Here is a 13,392-nt window from a genome sequence, read left to right as displayed (position 1 = left end):
GAGTTAAGTTGTCTCGGTGTTAGCGCGTGTATTTTGTTCTGTTTTTTGTGTTTCAAAGCCCGATACGTTCAATGCATGTATGATACGTAGCTTTAGCGATTTTATTTTAGGATTACCACGATACAATACGTTCAATGCATGTTAAAGTTTTTATAGCAGATAGGATTGTTTCCTGAAAAAACTTTCTGTTAAATTGCAGTTCATATAGGTAGGCTAAGAATTTACCTTGTTTTTTACTTTACATTTTACTGTGCAATACAGTATTAGAATTAATAAATACATACAGTATATAGTTTATACAGTATGGTACTGTAAATTGCTCTGTTTTGCTAAATTATCACCATTCTTTAAGACTCCTGGGTAGGCTAGGCCATGTTCGACTTACGATATTTTGACTTACGATGGGGTCGTCGTAACGCATCTCCATCGTAAGTTGAGGACTACCTGTACCTGTGGGTGCAGTAACGGCCCTAGAGGGGCTCAGTGAGCACTGACTGGCAGTGCTGGGTGGCACCACGCTCTGCGTGCAGTGCCGACCCCTACAGGATAGGGTGTGAGAGTGCCAGCCATGGGAATGGGGTTACTAAAGGCCATGGCACTCTGGTTGACCCCGAAGGACACGTGACTGATAAAGTCTACACAAGGCCCCCAGGTGGGGGCTAGGGGTGGTCACGTGCCAGGGCCGGGAACCTGCTAGAGGATTCCAGAAGGTGGTCGTGGCTAAGGGCGGAGCCAGCTCCACCATAAAGGATAAAAGCCAGGTCCCCGAGAGGGACCGGCTGCTATTGTTCATCCTGAAGAATCTACATTGTACGTTCTATGTCCTACAAGTCACCAACACGTGGACCCGGACCCAGGCCAGGGTCTGGTCCATCGTAGCTAATTCCCGTGTAATTAGTGTAGATAACCTGGTGGTCCACCACCATAGGTTGTTAATGTGATTTAATAAATGTATTGCCTCCAAGAAATGTATCTGCGACTCAGTTGAACTCACTACACTTGCGAAACGTGGACCCCCCCCCCCCCAATGAAACATCTTTGCCTGTTAGAAACATTTATGCTGGCCTGCCGACGATCCATCCTGGGTTTAACCAGATCAGGACAAAGTCCCATCGGTGAGCTCCTCCGGCAGGCAAGGCTGCGTTGGCTGGGTCATGTAGCCTGCATGCCCAGCCACCGCATGCCGAAACAGCTTTTGTTCGGCCGGATCGAGGGGGCTAAACGGGCGTGGCACGGGCTAGAGAAGAGATGGAGTGATGTGGTACAGGAGGACGTGGAGCTGAGTGGACTTGCCGATGACTGGTACCAGCGGTGTCAAGATCGGCCTCTGTGGAGGAGGCTTGTGAAGGACGCTACTGGGCAGTTGGAGGCAGTCGCCCTCCAACAACAACGGAGGGCGGAGGAGCGAGGCTCAACAACGAGCGCAGCGCCGGGTGGCTAGAGCACAGCAGGTTGGCACAGTAGGGGGCACAGGTGGTGCATCAGCCAGCCATCTCAGGCAGTCGACCCGTGGCACTTGGGTCTGCCCCGTGACCTTCTGCCCGCGGGCGTTCGACACTTCACGTGGCCTCAAGGTGTACATGGCCTGGCACAAGCGTCGTGGTGACGTCACCGCCACTTAGTGGCGAATGGCGGTTGTTGTTGTTGTTGTTGTTCTTGGTGGGTGAGTGAGTGGCAAGTTGGGGAGTGATTGAGCTTGGGAAAAGGAGACGATGATGGCAGAGGATATATTCAAGGTCGTAATCCTATTCGAAGATCAATTATTGTATTTTAGCGTCGTCGCGAGTGTAGCGGTCACCAGTGGCTGGTCACGTTAACCCGTTTACTGACGGCATGAACCATGCCTTTGGCGGAGCCGACGACCGAATGGCACTGCACACGCACGATCCCACCAGGTCCTGGGAGCCAAGCGGGGTTGGGCCCAGTTCGTGCTTGGTTGGGGAGGCTGCCCCTGGAGACACAAGTGGAAGAGGAGACTTAAGAGCAGATGATGGGGGACTGTCAGGGCAGTCTCCCATGGGCCTCCTTGTGAGCCTGTGGGTCTCCATGTTAGTCTGTGAGAGTCGAAGGTCACACGGTACGAGGCTGTCCGGGTAGATCTTGGTGGCCTCTGTGTGTCGACTGCATGAATAGTAGAGCGCGGTGGTGGTGACGAGGTGCGGTGGCGGTGAGGAGGTGCGGTGGCGGTGAGGAGGTGCGGTGGGGGTGAGGAGTGGCGGTGAGGAGGTGCGATGGCAGTGAAGAGGTGCGGTGGCGGTGAGGAGGTGCGGTGGCGGTGAGGAGTGACGGTGGTGGTGAGGAGTGGCGATGAGGAGGTACGATGGCGGTGAGGAGGTGCGGTGGCGGTGAGGAGGTGCGGTGGCGGTGAGGAGTGGCGGTGAGGAGGTGCGGTGGTGGTGAGGAGGTGCGGTGGCGGTGAGGAGGTGCGGTGGCGGTGAGGAGGTGCGGTGGCGGTGAGGAGGTGCGGTGGCGGTGAGGAGGTGCGGTGGTGGTGAGGAGGTGCGGTGGTGGTGAGGAGGTGCAGTGGTGGTGGTGAGGAGGTGCAGTGGTGGTGGTGAGGAGTGGCGGTGAGGAGGTGCGGTGGTGGTGAGGAGTTGCGGTGGCAGTGAGGAGGTGAGGTGGCAGTGAGGAGGTGCGGTGGTGGTGAGGAGGTGCGGTGGTGGTGGTGAGAAGTGGCGGTGAGGAGGTGCGGTGGTGGTGAGGAGGTGCGGTGGTGGTGAGGAGGTGCGGTGGTGGTGGTGAGGAGTGGCGGTGAGGAGGTGCGGTGGCGGTGAGGAGTGGCGGTGAGGAGGTGCGGTGGCGGTGAGGAGGTGCGGTGGCGGTGAGGAGGTGCGGTGGCGGTGAGGAGGTTCGGTGGCGGTGAGGAGGTGCGGTGGTGGTGAGGAGGTGCGGTGGTGGTGAGGAAGTGCGGTGGTGGTGGTGGTGAGGAGTGGCGGTGAGGAGGTGCGGTGGTGGTGAGGAGGTGCGGTGGTGGTGGTGAGGAGTGGCGGTGAGGAGGTGCGGTGGTGGTGGTGAGAAGTGGCGGTGAGGAGGTGCGGTGGTGGTGAGGAGGTGCGGTGGTGGTGAGGAGGTGCGGTGGTGGTGGTGAGGAGTGGCGGTGAGGAGGTGAGGAGGTGCGGTGGTAGCGATGTCGTAATCGCTGGGCTTGGCCACGGTGAGGACATCGCCATCTTGGTTATACACTGCCCTCGTTGGCTCCTTAAGCAACCTGCTGGCGGTCACTCTCGCGGTCACTCTGGCAGTCACTCTGGTAGTCACTCTGGCGGTGACACTGGCAGTCACTCTGGCGGTTACTCTGGTAGTCACTCTGGCGGTGACACTGGCAGTCACTCTGGCAGTCACTCTGGCGGTGACACTGGCAGTCACTCTGGCAGTCACTCTGGCGGTGACACTGGCAGTCACTCTGGCAGTCACTCTGGCGGTGACACTGGCAGTCACTCTGGTAGTCACTCTGGCGGTGACACTGGCAGTCACTCTGGCAGTCACTCTGGCGGTGACACTGGCAGTCACTCTGGCGGTCACTCTGGTAGTCACTCTGGCGGTGACACTGGCAGTCACTCTGGCAGTCACTCTGGCGGTCACTCTGGTAGTCACTCTGGTGGTCACGCTGGCAGTCACACTGGTAACTATGCCTGCAGTCACTCTGGCAGTCACACTGGTAGTCACTCTGGCGGTCACACTGGTAGTCACACTGGTAGCTATGCCTGCAGTCACTCTGGCAGTCACTCTGGCAGTCACTCTGGCGGTCACGCTGGCAGTCACACTGGTAGCTATACCTGCAGTCACTCTGGCGGTCACTCTGGTAGTCACTCTGGCGGTGACTCTGGCAGTCACTCTGGCGGTCACGCTGGCAGTCACACTGGCAGTCATGCTGGTAGCTATGCCAGAAGTCACTCTGGCAGTCACTCTGGCGGTCACGCTGGCAGTCATGCTGGTAGCTATGCCAGAAGTCACTCTGGCAGTCACACTGGTAGCTATGCCTGCAGTCACCCTGGCGGTGACTCTGGCAGTCACTCTGGCGGTCACTCTGGTAGTCACTCTGGCGGTGACTCTGGCAGTCACTCTGGCAGTCACGCTGGCAGTCACACTGGTAGCTATGCCTGCAGTCACTATGGCAGTCACTCTGGCGGTCACGCTGGCAGTCACTCTGGCGGTCACTCTGGCAGTCACTCTGGCGGTCACTCTGGCAGTCACGTTGGCAGTCACTCTGGCGGTCACGCTGGCAGTCACTCTGGTAGTCACTCTGGCGGTCACGCTGGCAGTCATGCTGGTAGCTATGCCTGCAGTCACTTTGGCGGTCACGCTGGCTGTCATGCTGGTAGCTATGCCTGCAGTCACTCTGGCGGTGACTCTGGCAGTCACTCTGGCAGTCACTCTGGTGGTCACTCTGGCAATCACTCTGGCAGTCACTCTGGCAGTCACTCTGGCGGTGACTCTGGCAGTCACTCTGGTAGCTATGCCGGCAGTCACGCTGGCAGTCACTCTGGCGGTCACGCTGGCAGTCACTGTGGCAGTCACGCTGGTAGCTATGCCGGCAGTCACTCCAACAGTCACAAACGGCAGCAGGCTTCGGGTCTTGGTAATCTGTACACGCACGGGGACCTTGTGTCAATCCACCGCGAGGACGCGTGACCTCCCCACGCCGCGCGGGTCGTGGAGGGCTGTTTGACCGTACTTCACCGCGGCGCCGGCCACCTCGCAGAAATCGTCGGAAATTTGACGCCCGCGCAGGCTGAGCGCAAACCCCTCGCGGCCGCCACCGTCGGGGTCGGCCGTGAAGCCGTCGCCGCGGCGACGGACGGCTTCCGCACCCCCCCGCCCCTTCCTCTTCCCCGGTGGCTCGTGAAGGCACCGGGGCCCCCCGTTCTCCACGCCGCCCACGCGTGGCTCCGGGGCCCGCGCAGTTGAGGCGGCGGGACGGGCAGCGTTGGCGATAGCGCCCCCCCTTCGTTGTTAGGGTGGTGGCAGTGAAGCAGGGGGTGGCGCAGAGGTGCGGCGCGTGGCGGGTGGTGAGAGCTCACCGCCACCGCCGCGGTGCACAGCGTGCGGTGTGTGTGTTGATTGCGGTGTGTGTGTTGTGTGTGCGGTGAGTGTGGTGTTTGTGTTGTGTGCGGTGTGTGTGGTGCTTGCGGTGTGTGTGGTGCTTGCGGTGTGTGTGTTGTGTGTACAGTGAGTGCGGTGTGTGCGGTGAGTGTCGTGTGTGCGGTGAGTGTGGTGTGTGTGTTGAGTGTGGTGTGTGTGTTGTGTGTGGTGTGTACAGTGAGTGTGGTGTGTGTGTTGAGTGTGGTGTGTGTGTGTATTGCGTGTGGTGTGTGTTGAGTGTGGTGTGTGTGTTGTGTGTGGTGTGTACAGTGAGTGTGGTGTGTGTGTTGAGTGTGGTGTGTGTGTGTATTGCGTGTGGTGTGTGTGTTGTGTGTGGTGTGTTGTGTGTGGTGTGTACAGTGAGTGTGGTGTGTGTGTTGAGTGTGGTGTGTGTGTCGTGTGTGCGGTGAGTGTGGTGTGTGTTGAGTGTGGTGTGTGTGTTGTGTGTGGTGTGTACAGTGAGTGTGTGGTGTGTGTGTTAAGTGTGGTGTGTGTGTCATGTGTGCGGTGAGTGTGGTGTGCGCGGTGTGGCGAGGTGTGGTGCTGCTCGTCACGGCACAGTTGCATCTCTTCCCGGCCTTTTCTGTTTTTCCGACGTCTGCCTGAGGCGTCCCGACGGTTTGCGGCTATGCCTGATTGGACTCCGCCCCGCCATAGGAATGTGGAATTTCACAACTGGCGTTGCAAGGCTGTAATAAAGGAGTTGAGCATCATTGCCTCAAATTATCTCATGAGCAGGTAATCGCTTTGTTTAACTACAATTGCAGCTGGGTCTGTCTGCCTCGACAACCCTGACAATATTTCCATGCCCGGCACACCGCATGGGTTTCCCTCTCCCTATAACTGTGGTTGCTGGTCACGCGCCATCTCACGGGTCTGCCAGCAAGCTGATATTCAGCCGAGGCAGAGGAACATGTGGATTAGAGAATATCCGTGGGTTGGTGACTTCTTCCAAAGAGAAGCGAGTAGGCCTTAGGCAGGACAGGATGTGTCGCGGTCACAAGGGACGATGGCCAATGGTCAGGTATAATAATAATAATAACAACGGAGTGGCAGCCAAGGAACGGAACGCTCCCGAGAGGGCTTCCACCGTGAAGGAGATGGAGCGGCAGAATCAGTTTGTGCATCACCAGGTGCCGGATGGATCGTTCCATCGCAGAATCGTGTGGAAGTTGGCGGCGGCATGGGGAGGCCTTCATCCAGCAGTGCATTGACCACGGCCGATGACGATTGTTAAACCGTTCGTTGCGCGACCAGCTTTACTAATTATTGCAATTTGGTGGTCGAGAGCTGCCCCGCCAAGGCTTTCCCGTCCCCCCACCCCCCACCACTGAGTATTCACAGAAGGTCGCTCCCGAGATCAACGCCGTCTATGGCCTGCGTGAGGCCTGGCTGCCATCAGTCACCACCACGGAGGGGAGGGGAAGGAGCGAGGACAGCGGAGTTCCCCTGCCATGGACATTGCCACGTGCAGCACTCGAGACAGAGAGAGAGAGTGGGGGAGAAAGTCAAAGCGAGCAGCCGCGGTGCTGCTGGGCTCTGCAGCCAGAGAGGAACTCACGGCGCTCGTTAGAACGTCTCATGGAGGAATCTCACTGGGGCCAAAATCAAAAACGCAGGCTGAGCCGCACGCGCCTCCACTGTCAGACGGCGTCTCCCGCGGAGCTACCCAACTTGTAGCCACCCAGCGGTGGAGCCACGCAGCGGTGGAGCTATCGCTCTGATCCGCACTGCTCCCTTGTTGTTGACTCCCTTCCTCGCCGAGTTCATTTCCCAGCTGCCACGGTTAATGTCAGTGGCGAGTGGTAGCCGAACCAGTGCTGCAGCCTTCATGAGCCTTGAATATGAGCACCTGCTAAGGCAAGGTGAAACATATATATGTGTTTGTGGATTGAGGTTATTAGATAATTCAGTTACCGCCGCCTCGTCTATGTCTCTGTGTGCGTGCGCGCGCTTTCCCGCGCGTCGTCTTTGCGTGCAAGCCGCGGCGAAGGCCTCCCCCCGGGGCCGCGTGCCGTCTCGTCACGACGAGCGGCCGCGCCGTCGCAGACGCGCGGCGAGGCTGACGGTGGCGCCGTGCGAACGACGTCGCCCGCCGGCCACGTGGCACGACTGAAGCGCCTTGACCACGCTGCCTCGGGGCGCCAGTCGACTAAATCCCTGGCGCCGGGCTCCTCGTGCCCCTCCCTGTCCTTGCGATTCCCCTCGATTTCAAAGGACCCGTGAGCCTCGCCGATTGTTTGGGCAAACGTCCCCGCTGGAGAAGCACAGTTGGCTACGTACGGTGTAAAAGTAGTTCAACATACATACACGCAAAGGTGTGGTTGAGTCAAGCGGGTGCCTTGCACGGACACCACAGACGTTGCCTCAGTCGCGCGCGCGCGCACTGCTGTGACGGGGAAGCTCACAGCTCGGATTCACCCCCAAACGGAATGGCACGGCCGCCGAATGGACCACAATGACTCGGAGCTCTGTTCTTGTTGTTGTTATTTTGCCACCATAATCTTTGATCCCAATTTTCCTGTCAGCGTCGCGTGGCGTCACGAGACGAAGAATCCGTTCGGACGGCTCGCAGTGCAATGCGACCCTCCTTTGTGTTGGAGAAGGGCCCCACATAGCCAACCGTGCTAATCTGAGGTGCGCGGCAAGGACAACAAACTAAACACAAAAAGCAGTTCGAATGAAATGACCTTTCAATCTAGATGATTTTAAAGTGGCTTCCTAATATCGGAAGGAAGAGCATTCCAGACGGCTGCAGAAGTGTATCCGAAAGCGCGTGATGCGGTGACCATCGTCTCTGTTCGATGGCTAGGCCAAAAGCCGCCGCTGCTGTTGTGAGGATGAGCGGAGTTCGTGTGATATCGGTTTATGCCCCTTGAGATCAGCGAGTTTTTATTTAAAGATTTCGTGACTGCAGGGATTCATATTCTCGATTCCTTCGGTAAAGTCACATAGAAGGGAAACAAAATAATAAAACTATAAAACAATAAAATTCTCACGACGTTTCGACTGCAACACAAGCAATCATCAGGTGTGAAAACCACAGCAAGAAAATTTGAAAAAAGTGGCGTTTTTTTAACGTTAGCACCACGGAGAGCGATTTGGCAGTTATTCAGATGGACGAGTCCATCTATGTTCGGAAAAGAGGAGGGGGGAGACGAAAATAATGGATGCGGTCTGAAAGCCACCGTAAGCGTGAACAATCAATTAAGACCCGAAATGGTTTATCAAATCCTTTCAATGATTGCTAAGCCAGAATCTATCTTCTCGGTTGAAATTGTCTCTGTGTTTGTATATGTGGATAGCCTCATGAACGAATCTTTCATGATAGTCAGATGGCTTGCAAAGAACCTCTGTCTTGGAGAAGTCAATGTCATGTGAGCCTACTGAATTATAACAGTGATCTGCCAGGGCCGAGGTGTTGGTCCTACTGTGTTTTACGTCTGCTTTGTGTTCACGAATGCGGTCCGAGACGTCGTTTGGTTTCTCCAATGTAACTACTACCACAGAGGCAACTTAGTTTGTAGATGCCAGGGTACTGTATGTCCGGAAACACATCTTTTACAGACGGAACCAGATCACGGATTTTATGTAATGTGTTGAATTGGACCTGGATCTTGTGTTTATTCAAGATTTTGGAGATCTTTTTTGTGATCCCCGCAATGTAGGGTAAAGTGATGGTTTTGAAAGTCTCCTCAAGAGGGTCCTTCTTCATGGTTGGAGTGATAGCTTTGGCGATTGTGTAGTCGGAGTAACCATTAGCTTTAAGAGCTTGGTGTACGTGCTTGAGTTCACTGGTTATGTGTTCCTGGTCGGATATGCATTGGGCTCTATGGTGCAGAGTCTTGATGAGGGAATTCTTCTGGGATGGATGGTGGTGGGAATCCGGTTTCAGGTAAGCATCCGTATGGGTAGCTTTCCTGTAGACAGAGTGGCTCATTGAACCATCAGGTCTCTTTTTTATTAGGACATATAAAAAAGGTAGCTTGCCATCTTTTTCGACTTCCATGGTACATCTGATGGCTGGGTGTATGGAATTGATGTTGTCGAGGAATTGGTTTAGAGCAGGCCGGCCATGTGGCCAGATGACAAAAGTGTCATCCATGTACCTCTTCCATAAGGTTGGGCACAGAGTGGCAGTCTGGATGGCGTCAGTCTCAAATTTATCCATGAAAATGTTGGCTACAACCGGAGATAGGGGGGAGCCCTTGGGTGCCCTCTGTTTGTAGAAAGTTCCATTCCAAGTGAAGTATGTATTGGTTAAGCAGTGTCTCACCAGGGGGGGTACCTCAGTGTTTAGTCATTGATGAACCAAGTCTTCAATGATTGCGATGGTGTCAGGTACAGGAACTTTGGTGAATAAGGAAACTACATCAAAACTGACAAGCAGGCCGTCTGGGGACAGGGAAATACCCGCGATTGTCGATACCAGGTGAGTTGAATTTTGTACTGCAGAGGTGGTTTTTCCAGTGAAAGGCCGCAGGATTTCAGACAGAAAACGAGCCAGTTTGTAGGTGGGGGAGTTGATAGTAGAGACGGTGGGACGAAGGGGTGTATCTTCTTTGTGTATCTTTGGAAGGCCATATAATCTTGGTGGTCTGGCAGCAGAGGGTTTCAACGAGAACTGTTTGGTTTGATCAATTAATGCAGTTGAATCATAAATGATTTTGTTGGTTTTAATGACGAGGCTGTTGGTGGGATCTCTTTATTTTTGTATAGCTGCCATCGTCGAGTTATTCTTTAATTTTGTTGTTATATTCTATTTTATCCATGATGACAGTGGCATTGCCCTTGTCGGCTGAGAGGATGACAATGTCATCCCTCTTTTTTAATTGATATAATTCAAAACGCTCATCTTTGCTGAGGATGCTAGCTGGCATCTTGAATAAACACAAGATCCAGGTCCGATTCAACACAGTACATGAAATCCGTGATCTGGTTCCGTCTGTAAAATATGTGATTCCGGACATACAGTACCCTGGCGTCTACAAACTAAGTTGCCTCTGTGGTAGTAGTTACATTGGAGAAACCAAACGACATGTCTCGGACCGCATTCGTGAACACAAAGCAGACCTAAAACACGGTAGGACCAACACCTCGGCCCTGGCAGATCACTGTTATAGTTCAGTAGGCTCACATGACATTGACTTCTCCAAGACAGAGGTTCTTTGCAAGCCATCTGGCTACCATGAAAGATTCGTTCATGAGGCTATCCACATATACAAACAGACAATTTCAACCGAGAAGATGGATTCTGGCTTAGCAATCATTGGAAGGATTTGATAAACCGTTTCGGTTCTTAATTGATTGTTCACGCTTACGGTGGCTTTCAGACCGCGTCCATTATTTTCGTCTCCCCCTCCTCTTTTCTGCGCATAGATGGACTCGTCCATCTGAATAACTGCCAAATCGCTCTCCGTGGTGCTAAAGTAAAAAAAAAACGCCACTTTTTTCGAATTTTCTTGCTGTCGTTTTCACACCTGATGATGATTGCTTGTGTTGCAGTCGAAACGTCGTGATAATTTTATTGTTTTATATTTTTATTATTTTATTGTTTCCCTTCTACTTGACTTTACCGAAAGAACCAAGAATATGTAATCAGCGAGGTGTCGTGGATTCATTTGTTGGTTCGTGCTTTCTTTTCGTGCGCAGAGGTGCCACCGGTGGTCGTGGCATGTCGGTGCCCGTCGGTGTTAACGCCACACAATTCGAGCACCGACTTGGCTTGCAGGGATGTGGTGAGTGGTGGCAAGGGGGTAGGGGCGGGTGCATTGGGAGCGGGGGAGCGGGGGGGACTCTGACCAGGGCAGCCCGTTATGTAACGCCGCCTCCCCGGAGTCACTCATTGGCCAGCGTGAGTGCGAGCGAGTGGTTGGCCCAGCGTCGCCGGAACAGTCGGGCCACGGAGCCTTGATCGGTTGGGAAGCGAGGGGGAGGTCAGTCGCGTAACATGAAACTACAGCGGGGGTTGCACCATGTGCAGTTGTCTGTTGGTGTTATTACATAGACTGTGTGTGTGTCTGTGTAACAACTGCAGGGGCATCTCATTCCTCAGTGTGCCGGAAAACGTCCTGGCAAGGATTATTCAACATCGCCTTGCCAGGCACGCTGAGGAGAGGCTTGCGGAGCCCCAAAGCGGTTTCAGGAAAGGGCGGTCCTGCACAGATGCCATAATTTCTCTCCGTCTGCTACAGCAGAGGTGTAGGGAATTCCAACAAGACCTATATCTCTGCTTTATTGACCTGGTCAAGGCCTATGATACCATCAGTAGGCCTGGGCTGTTGGTTGTTCTTCGTGCTTTTGGAGTCCCTGACCCCCTGCTCACGATCATTAAGGACCTTCATGATGGTGAGCGGGCCCAGGTAAAACTACGTGGCCGGGACTCGGAGCCATTCCCTGTCCACCTTGGGGTGCGACAGGGATGTCCTCTGGCTCCCACATTATTTAACATATATTTTGACCACGTAGTTCGTGAAGCCTTCAATAGCTGTACCGGGGGAATCTCCATTTGGTACAGATATAATGGGAGGCTGATCGATGCCCGGGTGCGGTCAAGGGATGGCTCCCGACTGCTCAACCACGTTATGTATGCCGATGATTTGGTAATAGCGGCTCATTCAGAGGAGGAGTTGGAGACGCTGCTGCTGAGACTGGTGCATGCCACTAAGAGATGGGGCCTTACCATCAGCCCTACCAAAACTAAGCACCTGCCTGGGTATTTTGTACCATCGGACACTCCACCCCCACAAATCCCAATCGGTGATGGGGCAGTTGTGGAGAGAGTGGAGAGTTTCCCATACCTGGGCAGTGTGCTTATGACCGGCTCCAGTTTAACAGCAGAGGTCTCACTCCGAATCAGTCGAGCGGCAATATCTTTTCATCGGTTGCGTAACGCTGTGTGGAAGCTACCTGGTCTGTCGCTCCACATTAAGCTTCAGGTCTTCTCGGCCACGGTCATTCCCTCCCTTCTCTACGCTTGCGACACGTGGGCCCCCTTAATGGAACATCTTTGCTGGTTAGAAACATTTAGGCTAGCCTGCCTACGATCCATCCTGGGTTTAATCAGGCTGGATTGTGTGAGCTCACACATCCTTGAAAGATCTGGGCAAGGTCCCATCGGTGAGCTCCTCCGGCAGGCAAGGCTGCGTTGGCTGGGTCATGTAGCCCGCATGCCCAGCCACCGCATGCTGAAACAGCTTTTGTTCGGCAGCATTGAGGGGACTAAACGGGCGTGGCACGGGCTAGAGAAGAGATGGAGCGATGTGGTACAGGAGGACGTGGAGCTGCGTGGACTTGCCGATGACTGGTACCAGCGGTGTCACGATCGGCCTCTTTGGAGGAGGCTTGTGAAGGACGCTACTGGGCAGTTGGAGGTAGTCGCCCTCCAACAACAGCGGAGGGCGGAGGAGCGATGCTCACAACAATGAGCGGAGCGCCAGGTGGCTAAAGCACAGCAGGTTGGCACAGTAGGGGGCACAGGTGGTGCATCAGTCAGTCGACACGTGGCACCTGGGTCTGCCCATTGACCTCCTGCCAGCGGGCGTTCGACACTTCACGTGGCCTTAACGTGCACATGGCCTGGCACAAGCGTCGTGGTGACGTCACCGCCACTTAGTGGCGAATGGCGGTTGTTGTTGTTGTGTCTGTGTTACAACCACTGTGCCCACTCATTATATGTCAATCATTCACCCACTTCCCTCTCACCCCTCCCCCACTTCCCTCTCACCCCTCACCCACTTCCCCCTCACCCACTTCCCCCTCACCCCTCACCCACTTCCCCCTCACCCCTCACCCACTTCCTCCTCACCCTTCACCCACTTCCCCCTCACCCCTCACCCACTTCCCCCTCACCCCTCACCCACTTCCCCCTCACCCCTCACCCTTCTCTCTCACCCCTCACCCACTTCCCCCTCACCCCTCACCCACTTCCCTCTCACCCCTCACCCACTTCCCCCTCACCCCTCACCCACTTCCCCCTCACCCCTCACCCACTTCCCACTCACCCACTTCCCCCTCACCCCTCACCCACTTCCCTCTCACCCCTCACCCACTTCCCCCTCACACCTCACCCACTTCCCCCTCACCCCTCACCCACTTCCCCCTCACCCCTCACCCACTTCCCCCTCACCCCTCACCCACTTCCCCCTCACCCCTCACCCACTTCCCTCTCACCCCTCACCCACTTCCCCCTCACCCCTCACCCACTTCCCCCTCACCCCTCACCCACTTCCCCCTCACCCCTCACCCACTTCCCCCTCACCCCTCACCCACTTCCCCTCACCCCTCACCCACTTCCCCCTCACCCCTCAC

General features: G+C 55.2%; 1 protein-coding gene across 6 annotated transcripts in view; it reads left to right on the top strand.

The window, feature by feature from the left end:
• The window catches only part of LOC116957756 (CMP-N-acetylneuraminate-beta-1,4-galactoside alpha-2,3-sialyltransferase-like), a 133,592-nt gene that overhangs the window by 36,148 nt on the left and 84,052 nt on the right, over positions 1-13,392 (top strand). The window contains exon 3 of one of the 6 annotated variants that reach the window (XM_076063377.1): positions 10,735-10,820. The exons of the other annotated variants lie outside the window; for them this stretch is intronic. The gene's annotated coding sequence lies outside the window, so the exon portion shown is untranslated. The remainder of the gene's footprint in view (positions 1-10,734; positions 10,821-13,392) is intronic. 6 annotated transcript variants of the gene reach the window in all.

The sequence above is a fragment of the Petromyzon marinus genome, unplaced genomic scaffold (assembly GCF_048934315.1).
Source record: "Petromyzon marinus isolate PM22_M1 ecotype Great Lakes invasive population unplaced genomic scaffold, UKy_Petmar_22M1.pri1.0 PM_Scaffold_106, whole genome shotgun sequence".
NCBI lineage: Eukaryota > Metazoa > Chordata > Hyperoartia > Petromyzontiformes > Petromyzontidae > Petromyzon > Petromyzon marinus.
The sequence above is the reverse complement of the archived record's forward strand: the minus strand, read 5'-3'. Positions and strand labels throughout refer to the sequence as shown.